Source organism: Aptenodytes patagonicus, chromosome Z (assembly GCF_965638725.1).
Source record: "Aptenodytes patagonicus chromosome Z, bAptPat1.pri.cur, whole genome shotgun sequence".
Lineage (NCBI taxonomy): Eukaryota > Metazoa > Chordata > Aves > Sphenisciformes > Spheniscidae > Aptenodytes > Aptenodytes patagonicus.
In genome coordinates, this window is record NC_134982.1 from 64806372 (window position 1) to 64818829 (window position 12458).

The following is a 12458-nucleotide window of genomic DNA, read 5'->3' on the forward strand; positions in this document are numbered from 1 at the left end:
TCTTTCCAGAGTAGGCAGTAGCTGAAGTGCCCTTTTTTTTGAGGTAAGACATCTCAGAACACGAGAGCACAATAGCTGAATGAAGGCCCGAGTATTCTTCACTAGAAAGGGAGAATCAGCTGTAATATTTTGAAAAATATGTTGCATTTAAGTTATGGTGTAATGGTAAACCAGTACAGGGGTCCTCTCAATTCTTGTTAATTTATCTTGAGAGTAACTTAGCTTCCTCATGCAGGCACCCACCCTTCTCTGCATGAAGACCCATTGACCATTGGTTGAAGTAAGCCTATGTGGGGATAGAGATCAGAGTGTGTATCTGTTGGATCCAGCTTTCTGATGACACAAAAATGGGCCCTTGGTTTTGAAATTTAACTGACAACATAAAAGTAAGGGAAAATTACAGGCACTGGGTAAACAACAGAGATATTTGATGAAAGATGAACCAGGATAAGCTGGTTAAAAATACATGCTAAATATATCTGTTTCAACAAAGGTGTACATCTTATCATTCCCCATATCTCACAATAGCCAAACATGGCTCTGATTTCTTGCTTTGCATTTCTGATAATACAAATTTCTGATTTGTATCTTTTACATACAGAAGCGGTCTTGTAATATCTGCTGCTTGGGGACAGTCTTTTAGAGGAACACATGGCAGGTTTTTATCACTCACTGATTACCTCTAAATTCCTATGGTCATCTGCCACTTTTCAGTATTGCTGGTTTTAATTATACATATTGGAACTGAGATTGCCTTTCAAAGCCTCATGGAAATTGGTGCTAAAGAAGCTCCACAGTGGGGTTACAGTCTGTACGTGTGGCTCTGTACCTTTCTTCAGTACCACACTGGATCCATCTGCATGTGTTGGACATCTAACAACTGCTAGACTTTGATTTTCTCTCCTCAACGTATCATGAATATTAAAACCTAATAATTTTAAGATAGATGTAGCATCCATTCTAATCAAACAATTCAGCCAGGCACTACCATTGGCCTGAACCTGGCAGTAAGCTCAGCTGGGTAGACCTTGTTTCCCTGGGTGGTATAAGCTGCCTTCTGCCTATCACAGGGTGAATGTGTGTCCAGGTGGTCTTTGTGGAGTGGGCGATACATCCTAAATTCAAACTCCAGCTTACCTCAAAGTAACTTGGTTGTGTGATCATGCCATTAGACAGGACTTTTGAATTTATTTGTACAGAATTTATCTTTTGTTTTGTTCTCTGAAATTTATTGAGATGGGACACTTTATTATATATGCTTTTTAATGTAAATAAATTAAACATTCTGTAATAAAGAGTTCTGCAATGTTGTTAATTATAATAATGCAATGAAGAACAGACAAGGTGAAAGCTCGTTCTTTAGTAAAACCACCTTTTTACCATCTCTGTATCTGATTAAGTTAACAGGCTTCTCAGACCTACCTTACCTAGTATGAAGACTTTTTGTTCTTTAGGCCATTCTCCTGTAAAGCTGACCCTGGTGTAGTTCAGCATTGATCTTTTGCTGATACTCAGTTTCTAAAGTAGTGAATTTTGATGTATTAATCACGGAGGATGATTCCATGAAATTACGTATGTTGTACCTGTCATTTCCCCTCTTTAGCATTCCTTCTATTCATTTTTCCCTTGCTCCCATGTAAAATGAAAAGGCAGTGGTAATTGTCCTGTGGAATGGGGATGATCCAAAGGAAGATTCTTGCAGAAACTTTTGTAGTCCAAAGAAAATGTACCTGAAATGAGACTGTGGGAGAGGCAGGAGGAGGAGAATGCATAGAAGGGACATATAACTGATGGGTCCTGAAACAGCCTGTCTCTTTGCACAGGTAAGCCCCATGTATTTGCACCACATCCATTTCAGCCTCTTGTACCTCTTAGGTGAAAGATTCATATAAATGTCTCATTGCTTTGAATCTGTAAAAAACTTTGTTTCTCCTCAGTTCCTTCCATTTGCTGACATTTATGCACTTATTGATCTTTTACCAAGTGCTACAGTTTTACAACTACATAAAATACAAATGCCATTCTGTATGTCTGGAGAAGCAACCATAAGGTAACTCTGGTAATTTACTCAGTATTTTAGATATTAATTGCAGACATCTGGAACAGGCAGATATGCTAATATAGTAGAGGGTTTGGAGATATTCATGGTTATTTTGACACTAAAGTTCCTGTGTTGCCTTCTTGCAATAAAAATGTGAGAATGCAGTGGCACTATCAAGTGCTAACCAGTGTATTTGAGGGCTGTTATCACACATCCCTGACCCTTCTTTAAGCCAAGAGGCCAAAAGCCATGTGGCATTACCCTTCTGAAAAAAATTCAATTAATTTCAAAACAATGCACTGCTGGGCATGTTTAATTGTTAATTTTCAATGACACTTATGAGGAAAAGGTTAGAAAATGAGTCAGAGAGGAGTACACCAGGCTGTCTACCCAAAGCTTAAACTCCTTAGCAGTCAGGTCTCTAAAGTTTCCTCTTCATTTTCTTTTTTCCTAGCTTTCCATAATATAAAGTAGAAATATATCTAAGCAAAAGCAAGTATGAGGTATCTGTTGAGTTTTCTAGTCATATATTGGGATTTTGTGTCCCCTGAAAGTGAAATTTTACTCAGCTCTAAGCTAATATGTGGGTTTAATTGTTTTTCTCATATTATTTGTGGGTCAAAGGACATTTGATTTTTAAATTCACAGTCAAACAAGCCCGTTGCCAGCTTGGTAAAAGTACCAAGCACTGCTGTTCTTGCATCCCGACTGCATGGAAACATATCCTGCTACTTCCCTTGAGACCGCAACACAGCTGGTTGTCCTAAGTGGTATTCCACCTGCACAGAGCCTAGGTCTCCAGCTGCTGGAGTTTTTGCCATGGAGCCCTTAGCTGTATTTTCAGCACTGGTGTGAACAATACCTTGGAGTGTCCTTTTGTTATCTCCCTTAGGCTGGCATCTGGAAGCATGTAGTAGCAGGACCTCATTGCATTAGGCACCACAGAGGTTATACAATGCTTGCACTGGAAAGTTACACAGCTCAAAAGGGATAATAACAATATTAGAAATAGCATTTTAAAAAATATATCAAAGGTGTGTCAGTTTTCAGTTACATCTTTCTTCACTTCTTTTTATAGATCTTCCTAAACCATGTCCTCTTCTCCCCTCTAGCAATTGCATAATTAATCTGCATTCATAGTCATTCCACCCTGTTCACCTCAGAAAAATAGCAGATGTAGATGGAGGAGAAAAACAGACAAGTGGTCACTTTTGTGAGCTGACAGCAGTGCTTGAGGAGCTTGTTCTAATGAGCTCTTCAGAGACAATGGGGATGAGGCCGTAGGGGGGTTTATGCCAGCAGCTCCCCAGAAGGACTCTCATCTTCATTATGCTTGTGAAATGAGGATCGGGTGTGAGCCTTTGTGATAGTCTCACCCTTCTAGGGCAAGTTAAAGTTGCAAAACCATATTTTCTTCTCACAAAGCATAAATCAGAAATTCTTTCATTCCTGCCAGTGGCATTGCACCCTGTCAAGCTGGCACAGGTTAGAAGCAAGGCCATTAAATCTTCAACCACATCATTTACACATTCTAGCAATCTAGAATAACATTTTAGTCTTATCTTAGTTCTTATCTAAATGGTGCAAATAAGAATAGAAGTTTTGTGGTGTTTATTTTTTAAGCACACAGCACCCCACTCCTCCAGTCCAGATTTCTTCCGGTGCAGGACCTTCACAGAATTTTTAGAGTGAAATAGTGATGCAAAAGACAATTGAAAGTGCAGCCACACTCAATGTGTGCTGAAACTGCTGAGATCAAGCCAAATTTCCTTTGTCTTACAATTTATATATAGTAAAAAGAATAGCTATCAAGTTATCTTCACTTCTTATTTCTTATATCTTGAATCTGCATTCTCAAGAATTCCTGAACTAGAGGCAATAGTACTGGAAAGAGATGCCGTAGCACACCATGTCAGCACAGAAAGGCAAGATGAGATGCAGGATGCTAAAAAGCAGAAGCAGGAGGATTTGAGCTGTCTGTGCAGGATTAGGAGGCTGCCTGGCCTCTTCTGCCTGTCAACAATAATGGAATTGAGTTCCACGCTGAAGATAATTGCCTCAAGTCATTCTCCAGCCACAGGGAAGGTAAGATTAATAAAGAGCATTTGTTATAATTCTGCAACCAATTTATGTAATGGAACACATAATAAATAACCACATTTAACACAAGCATTTATCATAGCCAATTTATGCATCAATTTGTTCAGTATGTGTTAAACCAACCATTTGTATGAATAAGTGTTGTTCTCTTTGTGTCCCTTTTTTCTCTGTTAAAGTAAAAATTATTGTTAGTGAGGAGTTTCTTTCTTTCTTTTTTTTTTTTTTTTTTTAGATACAGAGGTGACAGTGACACATGTAAACTTCCCAGCCACTGAAATACAGCATAAAGTTTTCTGCAGAGCCTGGACTGCTGCCTGTTGCAATGGGAAGCCATTATTTGAACAAAACGTCCACAAGGACTAAAACCCTCTTGCAATTAGACTGTAGGTATACCTAAACTCCCTGGTTAGATTTGAATTGAAGCAGCACTGTCCCACTGGAGACAGAAAGGATTATGTCCTAAAAATCTGATCTGGGGTTTTGTCCTTGAAAAGACGGTCTGATCTGGCAGGCTAGTAGAAAAGTGTCCTAAGTGTTTCAGAAAGCAATCAGCTGGATGTGGTAGAATACCAAACACAGACAAAGGATCCATTTCTGAATACTGAAAAAGTAAAAGAAGATAAAATTTAAGTACTTTTCCTGAATACCATTTAGAGCAAGAGATTCACTATTTCAAGTTTATCTTTCCTTTAATCTCTATCTGATTTGATGGGAAAGGGTGTTCTTAAACTTATTTATGATGACATTGGTTTCATTAGGTACTTTTGTTGTGATATGGGCTACAGTATTTGTTTTTCCACATCAGTAGCATTGCACTGTGTATTTTGCAGAAGATCCATTCTCTTAAATTATATGCTGCTGAAAATAAAATGATTTAAGCATGCCAACTAACTGCCTGTATCTTTTCAATCCCATTCCAATTCCCTTCTGTGAGGGGATGTTTTTCATTCCAGTTTATTTTCCAGTGTCAGGTAGCATGTATAGCTCAAAGCTCAGATTACAATCTAAAAATAGTGTAACCAGACTGCATCTATCGTTAATTAATAGGAACCTGAAATATCAGTCTGTGCTTTCCTCGGTCTGTTGCTTCCTCCTGATCCACATGCTACACACAATCACTGAATTACACAACTGAATTTTGTTTATTTCAGAGTGGCTTTCTTCCAACCTCCATATATGTATTACAGCATGAATGAAATTATGAAAACCAGACACTGCGTTCTAGAAATAAACAAAGAAATAAATTGTGAACGACTATATGTTGGAGGGAACAGAGACAAAGCTTTTCCTCATCTTTTCCATTGACTTAATCTTTGTACAGTTACTACTTATATGATGGCCCAGAGCAGCTCTGAGAAGTTTTGAACAAAGAACTATGAAAAGGATTTGTCCCTTTTTATTCCATGCCCTATACCAGAAAAGCTCCAAACAGCAGTCATTGTAAAGTAGAGCAGGAAATAAAAAGAACCTTTTATTGCCCTATGGACAACCATAATTATCTTTTTTTCCATCCTGATTAAACAGACTTTCTGATTATTATGGTACTAGGAAAACTATTGTAATAAGTAGATGTGAACTTCTGTTGAGCTGCATATCATTATTTATTGATGGAATACATTAATGTGGAACAAGGGGAAGACAAAGTCAATATTTATGATGAGGAAAAATAAACTGATGTTCACTGAAACAAGCTATTAGATTCTCAGTCAGGAAGGTAACCCCCCTCTGAAGCATGTAAGACTGAGATTTATAAATCCCATAGCTTCCTTGAGGTCAAAATGCTAAGTATAAATTTAGAGGCTGTATGGAGGTTACTTGTGCCATTAGTTTATCCAAAACGGTCTTGGTAAGTCAGAATTTTCCTGTCTTTAGATATTAAGTTAAAATTATCAGCTCATAGAATAATAGAATCATAGAATCATTTAGGTTGGAAAAGACCCTTAAGATCATCAAGTCCAATCGTAAACCTAACACTGCCAAGGCACATAAACCATGTCCTGAAACACCACATCTACATGTCTTTTAAATACCTCCAGGGATGGTGACTCAACCACTTCCCTGGGCAGCCTGTTCCAATACTTGACAACCCTTTCGCTGAAGAAATTTTTCCTCACATCCAGTCTAAACCTCTCCTGGTGCAACTTGAGGCCGTTTCCTCTCGTCTTACCACTTGTTACTTGGGAGAAGAGACCGACACCCACCTCGCTACAACCTTCTCTCAGGTAGTTGTAGAGAGCTATAAGGTCTCCCCTCAGCCTCTTTTTCTCCAAGCTAAACAACCCCAGTTCCCTCAGCCACCTCTCATAATACTTGCTCTCTGGACCCTTCACTAGCTTTGTTGCTCTTCCTTGGACATGCTCCAGCACCTTAATGTCTTTCCTGTAGTGAGATGTAGGTTTTAAGGCATTTTATACTTAACATATATACTTATATACTTATATACTTATATACTTAAAAGGAAACATTTTATACTTGGACTGTCTGTTATTTTACATGTCATTGAAACAATCTGTCTTATCTGTAAAGAAAGGAAGGTTTAGGCTAACATGCACAGGCCTGTGCTTTGTTTGCATTATGTCAAAACAAACAAACAAAAAAAACAACACAACCCTCCACCTTTGTTAGTTCCAAGTATCTTCTGGTTTTTGGAGAGACAGAAGAGAAATTTAGGAATTCCTATTTTAAAAGTAGAATTTTCTACTTGAAAAAATGGTTAGAATTACTTTAGCTGTGAATATTTTGTTTTATGTTTATATACTTTTTATAACACTGTTTTCAATGTCTTTTTTACACAGCATAATAGATGAACATGAAACAACTCATAAATCTGGACACCAAACACTAATGGCAAAAACAATCTGCTATTGCAACAGCGTACATCTCCAATGGAGAAAACCTTCTACAGTGTGCTATGACTACCTTTGGGTTCTGAAATCAAATTAAATTTCTAACATTTTTTTCCCCAAAAGTGTCTTCCAGGAATCAGCTTTGCAAGAGGCCACATAGTGCAGAACCCAGGCAATTCACACCAATTGACACAAAGCTGCTGATGGACAACACCCTGGCACTGATTATACCAACATTTCTCTTTTTTGATCCCTATCTATTTGTAGTAGATTGTGGGTGGATGCACACATCACTGCACTGCAGTTTGTACACTGGTATAGAAAAGGTGTCTGATTGGTTTTCTTGCTATTGGGTGTAGATATAACCAACATGTTCTGTAACAGTGTCTCCAAAGTGTCTGTAGCTTAACTCATTAATCTAAACATTGATGTCTTTCGTATGCTTATCTGAGTCCTACTTTGTACTAAACCATTAGAGGCAGGATTGCAGCTGGTGCCACATGCGGTAAAAGGACTGCAGATCAAATAGTGACACCAACATAGTACTTTATATCAAAACAAGTAAAAATACCTCTTAACTTTAGGCTGTATCACTCTGCAACTCCCTTTGTGCATGCTGTTACTTTTACCAGTGTCTTGTGGGTGAAGATCTCGGCTCCTTTCCTCTGTCTCTTACTGCCCTGCTGACTGGGAGAATGAAGCCCAAAAGTAGGGATCCCATCTCCCTCTATGCTGTGCACAGAGAAACAGCTGCCAGAAGCAACCAGTGCTAGTTGGCAGACAGGGCCAAACTGGGCAAAGTTTCCCTCTCTCTCTCCTTTCAAAAATGATGCCTCATTATGGTCACCATGAAGGAAGCCCTTCACACTCTAGCCCACAAGAGTGTTCAAATAGGATGCTGGAAGCCAAGATTCAAGTTCCTGTTACAATAAATAATTATGAAAAGTATCTCTGAAATGCAAGAGTTCAAAAGGGAAGGAGTGAGGAAAACTTGACTTACAGCAGGCAGTATCCTGTGAAAATATATTGTCCCTCAGAGAAAAAACCCTGTTCCTAGTCAGCAAGATATAGCTTTAAATCCAGGTCTCTTCCTACCACAGAAATCCTCCAATAGTCAACTGCATGGTATTTTGGAGAAAGGGGTTCATTTCTTAATTTTCACCAGTGGGACTTTTGTGCCTGTTTCTAGGATGGGTTCACAGCCAGGGGTTCTGTGTAGCAGTAGGTGCAAAGCTATGATCACACCAGCTGTGTAAGCACCTTTGCTTTTCTCAGCATCAGATTTACCATCTTAGCTTCCCACTCTGCCAGTTTCTGAATATCCCTTTGTAAGTGCCTAATGTTGCCTTTGCACTGAGTGGGGTTTGGGTGCTTGTCAGGTCTAAGGCTTCAGCAGGTTTTGGCACTGCAACACACAAGTACTTTTGAAGGTCTAGCCTTTGTGGATGGCATGCTATAAACTTTTGTTTATTTTGCTCAACTGAAGAAGATAAAGTAATGCTTTGTAGAAAAGAACATTTACATCTTGTTCCAAAATAAATTGATGGCAATGATTTAACAATTTCCTGTAGTTCTTAGCCAAATAGTATTTTGTTATTCAGTCAGTGATACAAGGGGAAAAAAAAAAAAAATGGAGAAATGAGATTTGTAGCATAACATTGACGTTATGATCAAAAGTTTTGGTGCAGTTATCCTATTAGTAATAGAAAGAAAAAGTTAAAATAATGACAGACTAGCTAAGAGTTACCCTCATGGATATCCCCCCAGAAAAAATGTCTTCTTAAACATTTGCTTTCCTCTGGCAATTTCACATTAAATATATCTCTTCTTGTTCCTGTGTCCCCATTCCTTATCTCATCACAACGTCCTTTTCATTTTTAGCACAAGACATAAATATTGATTACATACTACAATCCATAGGGCTGATTATCAGCGATCTTCTCTCAAATAATACTGTTGTCCTGATTCTGACAAATGACATTAGCTTTGTCATTTCTGCTTTGAATATTTAGTCTGTTAACTGAGGCAACTCCTTTGGAAATTTTATCCCTTAAAATCAAAGGGTAAGTTCTCTACTGGAATAAGCGAGGTAACTGACTAACTGGAATAAGTAATACAAGCACCTGGCTGCAGCAATTTTTCTCCAACTTACTTGTGCATGAATGGGATAGGCTCTGACATGCTTGACAGATAATATTTTCCATACAAAAAAACATTTCTTTTGACACTTATAATGCTGTTGTAGTTCAAGAAAGATTGAATAACTCTGTTGCTTAATGTTTTTTGAAGCTTAAGTGGGAGACACTAAAGTATTGAAAACTATCTTAAAAGCTACTTAAAACTTTCAAATAAAACAGCAATCTTCTCAAGTTCAGAGACTGATAAGAACTTTTTGAGCTTCATGAAAATTACCTTTTGTTAGTCTTCTACTCTAGGCAATACACCTTATGAATTCGTATGTTGTAGATAAAATCATGAGATTATGCCTTTGTTTATGACATAACTTGAGAGAGAGATTCTTCTAATCAGCGATGAGAAAGAGAGCAAGATAAGCATGGATTGGTTCTGAAAAGACACAGTATTGAAAAGAGGTTTGTAAAATAATTCAGTAGTATATTTCTTACCAGAATAATCTGACTTCTCACAAAGCTGCTGTGAAATCTCCTGAGATACTCAGCGCTTCCACTGTATAAGGAAAAATATAGTAAGAAGATCTCTGCTTTAGTCTTTTGACAATCCCTTTGCTGATATTGTCCAAATCCCACAAATAAAATGAAAAAAAAAAAAAGGCAGAATAAAATCCTACCCTCTTACACTCTGTATAAAGTCAAGTGGTCTTTTCCATTTATTTCAACAGAGTCATTTATTATGTATAGGTGTTCTTAGCCTTTTGTAGAGTCCATCTGAGTTTGACCAAGTATTAACCAGTTGTCAGTATTACAGAATCATAGAATCATAGAATCATAGAATCACTGAGGTTGGAAAAGACCTCTAAGATCATCGAGTCCAACCATCGACCCAACACCACCATGCCCACTAAACCATGTCCCTAAGCGCCTCATCTACACGTCTTTTAAATACCTCCAGGGATGGGGACTCCACCACTTCCCTGGACAGCCTGTTCCAATGTTCAACCACTCTTTCAGGAAAGACATTTTTCCTCACATCCAATCTAAACCTCCCCTGGTGCAACCTGAGGCCATTTCCTCTCGTCCTATCGCTAGTTACTTGGGAGAAGAGACCGACACCCACCTCCCTACAACCTCCTTGCAGGGAGTTGTAGAGAGAGACGAGGTCTCCCCTCAGCCTCCTTTTCTCCAGGCTAAACAACCCCAGTTCCCTCAGCCGCTCCTCATAAGACTTGTTCTCCAGACCCCTCACCAGCCTCCTTGCCCTTCTCTGGACACACTCCAGCACCTCAACGTCCTTCTTGTAGTGAAGGGCCCAAAACTGAACACAGTATTCAAGGTGCGGCCTCACCAGTGCTGAGTACAGGGGCACAATCACATCCCTACTCCTGCTGGCCACACTATTGCTGATACAGGCCAGGATGCCATTGGCCTTCTTGGCCACCTGGGCACACTGCCGGCTCATATTCAGCCGGCTGTCGACCAACACCCCCACGTCCTTTCCCGACAGGCAGCTTTCCAGCCATTCTTCCCCAAGCCTGTAGTGTTGCATGGGGTTGTTGTGGCCGAAATGCAGGACCCGGCACTTGGCCTTGTTGAACCTCATACAGTTGGCCTGGGCCCATCGATCCAGCCTGTCCAGGTCCCTCTGCAGAGCCTGCCTACCCTCGAGCAGATCAACATTCCTGCCCAACTTGGTGTCGTCTGCAAACTGACTGAGGGTGCACTCAATCGCCTCATCCAGCTCATTGATCAAGATGTTAAACAAGACCGGCCCCAGTACTGAGCCCTGGGGAACACTGCTCGTGACCGGCCGCCAACTGGATGTAACTCCATTCACCACAACCCTCTGGGACCGGCCATCCAGCCAGTTTTATACCCAGTGAAGAGTACACCTGTCTAAGCCGTGAGCCGCCAGCTTCTCTAGGAGAATGCTGTCAAAGGTGTCAAAGGCCTTACTGAAGTCCAGGTAGACCACATCCACAGCCTTTCCCTCCTCCACTAGGCGGGTCACCTGGTCATAGAAGGAGATCAGGTTGGTCAAGCAGGACCTGCCTCTCATGAATCCGTGCTGGCTGGGCCTGATCCCCTGGTTGTCCCACTCATGCCTTGTGAGCGCCCTCAAGATGAACCGCTCCATAATCTTCCCCGGCACCAAGGTCAGGCTGACAGGCCTGTAGTTCCCCGGATCCTCTTGTAGATGGCCCTTCTTGTACATGGGTGTCACATTGGCAAGCCTCCAGTTGTCCGGGACCTCCCCCGTTAACCAGGACTGCTGATAAATGATGGAGAGTGGCTTGGCGAGCACCTCCGCCAGCTCCCTCAGCACTCTCGGGTGGATCCCATCTGGCCCCATAGACTTGTGAGTGTCCAGGTGGCGTAGCAGGTCATTGACTGCTTCCTCTTGGATTATGGGGGGTTCATCCTGCTCGCCGTCCCTGTCTTCCAGCTCGGGGGGCCGAGTACCCTGAGGATAACTGGTCTGCCTGTTAAAGACTGAGGCAAAGAAGGTGTTGAGTACCTCAGCCTTTTCCTCATCCTCGGTGACAATGTTCCCCCCCGCATCCAATAAGGGATGGAGATTCTCCTTGGCTCTCTTCTTGTCATTTATATATTTGTAAAAACTTTTTTTGTTGTCTTTAACGACAGCAGCCAGATTGCGTTCTAGCTGGGCTTTTGCCTTTCTCATTTCTTCTCTGCATGACCTAACAAGATCCCTGTACTCTTCTTGAGTCGCCTGCCCCTTCTTCCACAAGCGGTAAACTCTCCTTTTTTTCCTGAGTTTCTATCTGCTTACTTTTTAACTCAGACACTGTATTTATTCTTTCCTAGTAGTGATTTCAAATCAAAGGGCCAGATCATCAGGGACTGTAAATCAGTATAGCTCCATTGACTTCACTGACAGATTTACATCTGCAGATGATTTGTTTCAAAATATGTTGTAAATAAAAGAAGAATACTTCCAATAATATATCATAATGATTGACACTTTTCATTTGAAAGACCTTAAAGCACTAAACTTTTTAAGTGAATATTTGTATTTATGTACGAAGCTAGATTAACAACATTCCCAGAATGAAGGTGCCAACTCCCATTTAGTTTGAGTTCTCACTGCAATAGAGTGAGAGCTCCTTAGCAGATAAGATGCTATTTATCTAACACAAAAGCCCTGCTGAAGAAAACTTGTGTTTAAACAACAGATTTATTTGATAATTAATAAACAGATTGGAGTCAGGAAAATTGTTCAAAGCATGGGAAAGGGAAATAGAGTTAAGTTTTCAGCAAAGTATAAGTTTCCCCCTGTGTGAAATTCCCTCTTTAACACTACTACATGAGCTAAAA